The sequence below is a fragment of the Rattus norvegicus genome, chromosome 2 (genome assembly GCF_021556685.1).
Source record: "Rattus norvegicus strain SHRSP/BbbUtx chromosome 2, alternate assembly SHRSP_T2T, whole genome shotgun sequence".
NCBI classification, from domain to species: Eukaryota; Metazoa; Chordata; class Mammalia; order Rodentia; family Muridae; genus Rattus; species Rattus norvegicus.
The window spans coordinates 54,661,988-54,671,920 of NC_141535.1; the positions used below are offsets into that span (position 1 = coordinate 54,661,988).

The 9,933-nt window shown below is 37.5% G+C and overlaps 1 long non-coding RNA gene across 1 annotated transcript; it reads left to right on the forward strand.

The window, feature by feature from the left end:
* Nucleotides 1-541: 541 nt before the first annotated feature.
* Nucleotides 542-8,270, forward strand: LOC147996092 (uncharacterized). The gene is made up of 4 exons (XR_015674125.1): nucleotides 542-728; nucleotides 2,276-2,395; nucleotides 2,922-3,181; nucleotides 7,907-8,270. It is a non-coding gene; the product is annotated as an uncharacterized LOC147996092 (long non-coding RNA).
* Nucleotides 8,271-9,933: the final 1,663 nt, after the last annotated feature.

The following is a 9,933-nucleotide window of genomic DNA, read 5'->3' on the forward strand; positions in this document are numbered from 1 at the left end:
CCTCAGCCATTTCCAAAATGCTTTTCTCTTGCTGGCTGCCATATACAAGGCTTTATTTGTTTGTTTTCTGTTTGTTATTTTTGGCTTTAAAGAAGAATAATCTCCCTGGCCATTCCCTCATTGGATGCCTCAGTGGAAACTAATGAGAATACTACTCATCACAGTTTTTCAGACTTTGGACTGTATAGTTTCTATGATTATAGCTGTGTCCTTCTGTGTTCATGGATTGAAACTTAATCAAAAAAGTGACGGGCTGAAGAAATGGGACAAGCCATGAGGGTTCTCTTGGGGTCATGGTGAAACACTTGACTTGCATGTTTTTATAAACCAAGCAATTCTAAATTTGCTTCATAACAAGTGAAACTTTAAAAATTATGCCTCAGGGATCTGTTTCCCAAGGCACCTTAAGAATCTGACCCAAAGCTCTTGGAACATGGCAAGATTTTTTTTTAATTGCAAAATGTGAATTTTTCAAAAGAACATTGGAAACCAGACAGAACCATTTGAACAGTTAAATTTTTGATGTTGAAATAATAAACTCAATCTCGAAAGCAGTAGGCAAATAATCGGGTTTAGCACTGTTCTTCCTGTGCGAAGATTTGTTTCTGTCTTTATCATCCATTCAGCATATACTTACTGCATGTTGGTATGAGTCAAGTGCTGCTCTGTGGAAAGACTCCTTCTTCCCAGAATCCTTTTGATGCTTTCCAGTGCCCAGAGCTGTTTATGTAAGTTTGTGTTAGTCTTTATCACTTGTGATTGGTACAGTTTTTTAGGCTATGGTCAAATTCTGTATCTCTAGGCAACATTTAGTGTTGTTTCAAACCAAGTTAGTCTTACAGGCATTGTGATTTTGTGGAAGTGAGGATTTGCCCTTTGCTAGTAGATATGGCCATGAAGGAAGACAGATGAAGATGATTGCTAAGTGCAACAGATCACACAGAAGTGAGGCAAACCTGCAAGGAAACATCCCTCTTTCTTGAAGTTTGTTCATCACAAACAAACAAAACAAAACACAACCATAAAGGTTAAATATTCTTTTCAGTGTCTAGTATGAAATATTGGGATTTAAAACTTTATAGAAACAGACAAGTACAAGCCAGCATGAAGTTGGAATAGATGATAACAATTTCCCAGCAAGATAGTTTTCAATGAGAACATTCTAGTCTGTAATCCATCTTGTGGAGTTTGTATAAAAATCATGCAACAGTCCTCTACAGTTAATGTTCTTCATGTGGTATAATTCACTATTTAGTCAAATATAGTTTCACACTTCACAGAGCTCCCGTCTGAACTATATATGGTTCATTATTGTGTATTTTATGAAGGTATCATGCATAACTAAGTACTATGCTCAAGAAAGTCCAATGTCATACGCCTTGGAGACTCTCGGGACAGCTTTAGCTTTTAAAAAAAATTCATTATTGTCAGCTAGGTGGTGAGAGTACATACCTTTAATCCCAGCACTATGAGTTCAAGGCCAGCCTGGTCTACAGAGCAAGACCAAAGCTACACAAGACCAAGACAGCCAAAGCTACACAGAGAAACCCTGTCTCATAAAACAAAACAAAACCAATAATAACAAAAAGGAGATATTTGTGGTTCTCACTATGCTGGCATGTGGATGTGGTGCAAAAAGACTGGTAGATTGAACGTAGCAGTCCTCCACGAATCAAATGCATCGCCCGAGTTTGTGAACAGCGTGTACATCCTCTAGTGAGATGTTCTTTCACCAAAACTGTCAGTCAGTTTCAATCTAAAATGTTCCTCGTGGATCATTAAAATAAACTAGTTATATTAAAAGAGAACCTGTGAGTATGCAAATATCTAGTGCAAAACTATGACATGCATAACACACTACTGCTATATAGCAAAATGGATGGCATGCTTACATTATTTTTATATGTTGATGTAATAGAATGATTTTGTTTGAAAAACAACTGAAATAAATTGTAGTAAATCTAGAACATCATGTCACATAAATCAATTGACAATATTATTTGTGAAACTGGAGTTCATAGAATAAGGTTAAACAGACAGAAATAGTCCCTCAATCTAGGTGTCTACCTTTTCGCCTGGTTAAAAAAGAGGAGAAAAGCCACAAACTCCTACTGCACTACAACTCAGGTCATTAAGTGAATTCAGAAGTAAACACTGGACTCAAAGGCAGAAAGCTCTAAGGGAGATGAGCCAGCTTCCAGCGGCACTGGAAGAGAAATCTAGCCAGCTGTGCTCTTTCTAGAATACTGCTGAAACTTCAATTTTTTAAATGTAGAGGAGACAGGATGAAGAAGCCGAAGTCCATCATCCCATACAGAAGTCAGTAGACAGAGGCGCTCAGTGAACAGGAACACAAACAATGGCTACAAGTGGGAAAGAAAGAATGTAAGCAGAGGTGAGTCACTTGTACGCATAAGTTCATGCTGGAGGAGTTGGCTCAGAAGCTCTGAAGGGACTTGCCAGGAAACTGAGTCACTACCTTGGAGCTGCCTATGGCTCGTATTAGGACTCTTGTCTTGTGACCCGCTAAATCACACTTTAGTTCTCGTAATATATTTTAATTAAAATGAATCATCATCACCAACATATTTGTCTTTTGTGTCGGCCAAAGCAGAGGAAAAGATATATTGCATTCGATGGTCCCAGATGCCTCACCTCATTCAGAAAAGACCAAAACCTCATCACATCTCCTTATGCCTATGGCACTTCTAACCTATAATATTGTAGTTTATTAAGGGCTTAACATTTCATTTTCCTTTCTAAAGTTAATTTCAGAATAATCCCACATAACCTCATGGAAGAAATAGAAATAATAATTTATGTAAGGTCATCTGGAAATATAGACCATGTAAAGCTACAACATAGGTAAAAACATGCCAAAATGGGAAGTGGACTGAGTTGATTATTTTTGCTCACTATAGGAATAGCAACTGATTCCCTCCTTGGAGTTCTGCAAAACATCAGTTATGTGAAACTTCAGTAGCTGGTTCTCTGGAAACCTTCAAATAATCTACATTGAACCATGCAGGAAAAAAAATCCAGAGGGAATAATAACGTTTCAAATATTTGTCAGCAAGTAGTGACACATGTCTTTAATCCCAGCACTCAGAAGTCAGAGGCAGCTGGATCTCTGAGACTTTGAGGCCAGTCTGGTCAACAAGTGAATTCCAGGACAACCAAGGTTGGTACCCAGAGATACTTTGTCTCAGAAAAAACAAAAATAAAGTAAAATATTTGGCTAACTACACTAACATTCATTCTAAACACCCAGTAGCTAAGAATATCTATAATGTAACAGGTCAAATATCAATTTTTAATGTAGATTAAAGAGCAAAAATTTTGAGACAATATCAATGTCATAATTGACATTGTATCTAAGGAAAACATCTGATTTCTAGATAGGATGTTTGTAAAGCACTAAACAAGTCTCATGAAAATGCTCTGTGCACACATGGGCTGGTCCGTGGCCCCCCAGCACATATGTAACAGAGGACTGTCTTGTATAGCCTCAGTGGAAAAGGATGCATCTAATCCTGTAGAGGCTTGATGCCCCAGGGAAGGGGAATGGGGGGCTGGGTGATGTGGGGAGGGTGGATGGGTGATGGGGGTGTGCAGGGGAGCACCCTCTCAGAGAAAAAGGGGAGAAGGGATGGAGTAAAAAATTCTTGGAGGGGGTACCAGAAAGGGGGCAATACATGGAATGAAAAGAAATTAATTTTTAAAAATATATTATATATAGAAAAACAATAAAAATGTTGTCTGCATAAAGTGCATTTAGATGAACGCCAAGGTCTATCCATTCATAGTAAAGGGAATATGGGAAGATTGGTAAGTAAGTAAAGTTTTTGTTTTTATTTTCAACTCAAGTTTGTTTTTTATTATGAGAATTTTTACATCTATTATATATTTTGAAAAAATAATAAAAATGGACAACTGTAAGTTGTACTGTAGGAAACTAATGTTTGAAAGTTTGAGGATAGCATTGTCTGACTTCAATAGGAGGAGAAAGAAGCCCTTGGTCCTGGGAAGGCTCCTTTCCCACAGAGTAGGGGAGTGTCAGGGTAGTGAAGTGGGAGTGGGTGGGTGGGAGGGGGAGCATCCTCATAGAAGCAGAGCAGAGGGATGGGAGAAGGGGAAACAGGGAAAAGGGATAACATTTGAAATGTAAATACATAAAATACCCAATAAAAGTGTTGGTGGCACACTCCAGCACTCTAGAGGCTGGGGCAGACAGGTCTCTCTGAGTTCCTGGACAGTTTGGTCTACAAAGCAAGTTCCAAATCAGAAAAAAAAAAACTACACAGAAAAACCCTGTCTCAAAACAACAAAACAAAACAAATCCAAAATTCTATAACTCTTTCAGAGGAATTAAATTATGTTTGCCGTACTGTTTGTTATAGTCATACTTCTAAAGAGATGAGAGATTAACTATTTTTTACATGAAAGAAACTATAAAGGAGGAAATGCTTGTGCTGTACCATAAAGGTGGCATATATTATGTACTATATATACTTACATATAACTTGTCTCATATCCTTTGCAGAGATAGATATAAAAGATACTATAATCCTCCTACTATCTTCATGAGAATACTACCACTCCAAATGTCAACCCCATTATACTCGAATGTAAGCCTATTCAAGTATTCCTCCAAAACAATGATTCCTAATCTATGTGTCAGTACCTTGCAGACTTCCTATACAAAGTGTTTGAAAACTCACTTGGTACCCACAATCACTTAAAACTACTTCTCAAGGATCACACAAGTAAATACTGTTATAATTAAATACTTCTAAAACAAATGAATAGATACAAAACAGGTACTGAATTCAAGATAGGTTTGGTTTTTGTTTTGTTTTGTAATATTTGCCTGTTACCTTTCAAACAGGTATCAAGGGTAACATTTATGTAGGAGTTTGGTTCAATAACATTTCTTGAAAAGGTTAGGAAATTCCTACCTTGTGGACATTTCTAGCTGAATCAAAATAGAAGTGGCAGAGAAAATCTCTTGTGTATTCTCTGTGTATCACTTGTCAATAAAAAAATACCTATGGCCTATAGGAATGGGCAGAATAGAAGATGGGAGGGACATTCGGTAGGCAGAATAGAAGATGGGAGGGACATTCGGTAGGCAGAAAGGATTCTGGGATAGAGCCAAATGAAGAAGATCTGGGCCCCAGACATAGAAGACAGTTGCATATAACTAAGGACCAAATAAACAGCCACATAGCAGAATTAGAATAAACTAATGGAATTATTAAACTATAAGCCAGTCGGAGAACATGCTTAGCTATATGGCCTAGGTTTTAAAAAAATGTGGGAAACATGTCCACACATACCCATGATTCTGCTGCATAATGGTTCTGCAGTCGTCCCCAGTACTTAAAAGAAAAATCATATAAAGGTGATAGGACTTACCTGTGTGGCAGAAACAAGTAGAATCTCTCACTTGGCAGTTGACTCTCTCACCTGTGACTTAAGACCAATTTTTTCTATCAAACATGATTGGTTACCTATCCCTAAATTATTAATCACATGCATCATCACGAGATTGATTTCAGTCCTTCAAATGTAGCTGGAAAGCATAGTTTACCTCCAGCTTCTAGCAACAAAAAGTGTGGGTCAGCTAAGATATATGCCTTTAATATTCTTAAACTTGAAATTCTCACCTGAGTTCTCCTTTGAAACTGTCATGAGACATAAAGGAAACTAACACAAATGGGTAGATAAAGTCTTGCAAAGAAAATTACAAAACATAACACCCTTTTCAATCAACCAATTCTCTTGAGTGTCCTACTTACAAGCTAATACAAATCACCATGGAAAATGATGGCTAGAGTAGGATTTGAAAATATAGCCAGCAGCTTTTGCTGATAGATTAGGTATGGGCCAGAGTAATAACTTTTAGCAGAAGATGAAAATAGGAAATCTTTTACTAAGTGAAGAAAATGGAAAGAATACATTTATAAAACAGAAATGTGGATTTTTATGTGAAAGTATTAAATATAAGGTGAAATGGAAATTTGATAATGTCATGGTCTTGAAGGAAAAACTAGAAGCAACCAGTTATCATACATCGTGGTCAAAAGTAAGGAGCCGTAGAACGATGTACGAAGCTGGTATTCCACTGAGAACTGAATCTTAGGGAATGGTGCCACCAATAGTGTAGGTGTCTTTTCTACCTCCATTAACATAATAAAGATAATGCCCCACAGAAATGTCTTGCAGGCCAACCTGATCTAGATAATATTTTACCAAGACTGTCTTCTTGGTGATTCAAGATTGTGTCAAGTTGACCATTAAAATTAACCATCCCTAGGAGCCAATTGAATATCAGAGGGCTAGATAGGTTCACTACACAGTTCAGAATCAGATTTATGCTGACCGAGTACTGGAAATGAAAGGTCAAGAGGATTCTCTGGAGAGATGACACAATCAAGGAGGTGGAAACACAAAGTCATCTCTCAGACTTGTGGGACAAATCACTTTTAGAGCAGTTCCCCAAATGCCACCAATTGTTTCAAATCCTACTAGGAACCATGGAAGATGATGGCCTTGACTATTGGCCATTACAACATGGTGGTCATTAATGAGATTTCAAGTAGAGATGAAATTCTAATTGAAGTAACTTGAGAGTAGATGTCGAGCAAGGAATTGGTGACAGAGGACAAAGAACAGCTGTGGTACTTTTGCCAAACAGTAGAGAAAAGAAATAAGACAGTAACTAGAGACACATTGTGTCTGAGAGTTTTGTTTTCCTGTGTTGAGTTTGATTTGGGTTGTTGCTTTGTTGAAACTGAGGCACACTGAAGCATGTCTGAATGCTTTTGAAAACAATACAATGGGGAAAATGATAATATAGAAACGTCAAGAAGTAGCTCCAGGAGGAAAGCCAGCAAGTGTGGCAATGAAAGATTGACCAAAAATTTGAAACAAAGACAATCCCTGTAGTATCAACTGAAAGTGGAGTAGTAGGGACTGTTTCACATGTTCCACCTTTTGTGTTGCAATGCAACATTGTTATCTACAAAAGTCACGTTTGAAAACTGAAAAAACAAGTTGTAAAATAAAAATATTACTCACCCACCACCACCCCCACACACACACCCCTGGTAATGGTTTAAACAAGTTAAAGGTTTTGGGTTGGTCTGTCTGAATTCAGAGCTACCTTTTGACCTCATATTTGTTTCGCCTTAGCCACACCTGGATCTGACATTTCATGAATTTAGGTGGTTTGAATAGGACATAGATGTATTTTGCTTTCTCCTGTTTTAGTGAAATCAGGGGGAAATATATTATTGTGAGTTGATGGAAAGGTAAATTGGGGGATGGAGAAAAGACAGTCTAAGCTAGTGGCCTTAGTGAAAGGGAAAGTGAACTGAATATGAAACCCGTATTACTGCCATGGAGTGCTTGGGGATGGAAGCTGGAGTCATTATTTTAATACATGGGTATTTAGAGAAATATCCATAAACTTTTATTATGTGTTGAAAAACATAAATTAGAAGACAGATCAGTAAAATACACACTGGTATTTCTTTCGCTTAGAACCTACAACCTTGTTGACTCATCTGTCCCCAGCTCTGAGATGTAATAAATCTGCAAACACCCTGGTTTCATCTCCCAGTTGTGTTTCTATTATGCTTTCTTCCTTCCCACGCTCATTTCAGACATACAGAGGTACAGTCTCTTCCATAGACTCCCACAACGAAATAAACGTAATAAACGTAATAAACGTCAGATTGCCTTCACTTCGTAAAAAGTCCCTCTGTGCATCATTTTATCTTATAACACAGTCAAAATCCCTCACTTGTCTTTAATAGTTGCCACTTATTTGGGAACGTCCTCTATTTCACACTGTGTGATGTTTTCTCCTTTATTTCATTCCATTCCGTGTCCCATTCAGGAGCATGGCTAAATCTGCTCCCAGAAAAACTCACAGGTATCCCTGTGTATTTGGCCCACTGTGAGGAAGGACACCTTCCAAACCCCAGACGCCAGAGAACCACAATGGACTGGTATAGTGTTTCATCTGCAGATTTCTTTGAAGAAACGCTTCACAAAATGATTGCTGTGAGCCAGAAGAGTCTCCTTTGAAAAGCTCTTTTTCAGCTGCTTGGTGGCTGCCTGCTATGTGAACTGGAGCATTTTCCCTCAGAAAACAGTGGAAATCTGATTAAAGAGTGACCAGTGAGCTACTCAGGAACACTAACTTCCTTTCCTTCCTTCAAATCATATGGTGTAAATAAAGAAACAAAAAAAATTTTGAATGATTTAGCTAACCTTTTTTTGTCATCTTAAAGAAACAATTTACAAAAACAAAAACATTGTTTAGAAGAAAAAGAAAAAAAATATTGTTTATCAAGGCCACATTGGTTTAACAGCATAGTTGGAGCAGCTGATGTTCTGGCTACTTTCCTCAGAAGCCAACCACAGAGGGAGGCAAACACGTAGGTAAGAAGACATTGATAGGTAAGGCGTGCTGGATCTAGTTTGGGGAATTTATAAGAACGCAGTCAAATGTCAAACTACAGATTCTTCTTAACTGGAGAACACAAACTGTAGAAGCCTGAAGTAGTCTGGGACAGATTCAGATTACCCACAGAAAACATTGTACAATAACTCTTGTCTTTCAGTACTGTAAACGCATAATACAAAGACCTTGGTGGGTGACTCTTGGAAGTGCTTGAGAGAAGCTTCAAACTGGGCTCTTTAAAGTGTGCTGTTCCTTCTTACCATAAGTTCAAGAGCAGGAGCCCAACAGCCTCCCTCCTTACTGCAGGGCACGCAGAGGTCACTATGACTCAGGATAGACACTTGCCAATGGGAAAGTGAAAACAGACGCAACTGACAGAATTGCAAAAGCTGAAGGAAATCACACGGCAGAAGGAATAACCTGCAGAATGTAGATAATTCACCACATTATCATCAGTAATTGATAGTGTCAGGATAGCAGAAACAGGACAACGTAAGACTTTAAACATTTTCTTCCACAAAAGTAAAATGTTCTGCAAATAAAATAACTTCCCTTCTGTCCTAGATGCTTCAAGAAAGGAATGTCAATGAGTACATTGTAAATGAATGTTGTCAGCAAAGGGCAACTGGAAACAAGAAGTGCATCTTTGCTATAATTATTTTTAAAATTCTATACGATAAACTAAATGTGGTAAAATTGGTAGCACCTGGGAAGACATTAGAATTGGGTTTCTGTGGAGATAATTCCAGGGAATTAATGTGATCCTCAAATGTTTAGTTTAATTCCAGAAAAAAACTCTACTTTCCTGATGCATACTGTCTTTTATGCCTATTTTTTCAATATGCCAAGAGAATTTCCTGAGGATTTTTACATTGATACTAATCAGAGGTCTTTGCAGTTTATTTTCTTAAGCTGTTTTTCTTTGTCTGATTCCTTTTCTTAAGGCTGGTGAGAGACAATGTTTAATAAATGGGAAAATGGTTATTTCTTTCTCATTTCCCAGGAGTTTATGTGAGAGTTCTTCCTAAATGTCTACCAGAGTTTGCCATGCCTTAAGTAACAGAAGGCCTCTCTGTTTTGTATCTTTTTAGTACATTCTTCTGTTTGGAGAATTTTTACTACTCTGTGTTCAGGTTTTTTCACTGGCTTGTAGTCTACTGTAAAATCCTAATATTGAGGTTTTTTTTTAAATTCACAACTATGTCTTTAAATAACATGGAGATAATCCCATTTTCTTCAGTATTTTCTTAGTTTCCTCATATATCTTCATTCTTCTTTACAGTTTAAGCATGCTTCCAAATATCATTTTGAAGCCCTTGTCCAGTAATACCATCATTTAGTTACATCTGGACTTTCTCATTTCCTGCTGCTTGTGGATGCTACTGTGTTGCCAGCCTACATTTTACTTTTTTAAGAATTTTGATTTGGGGTACAAGTGTTAAAATTTGTTATGAAGT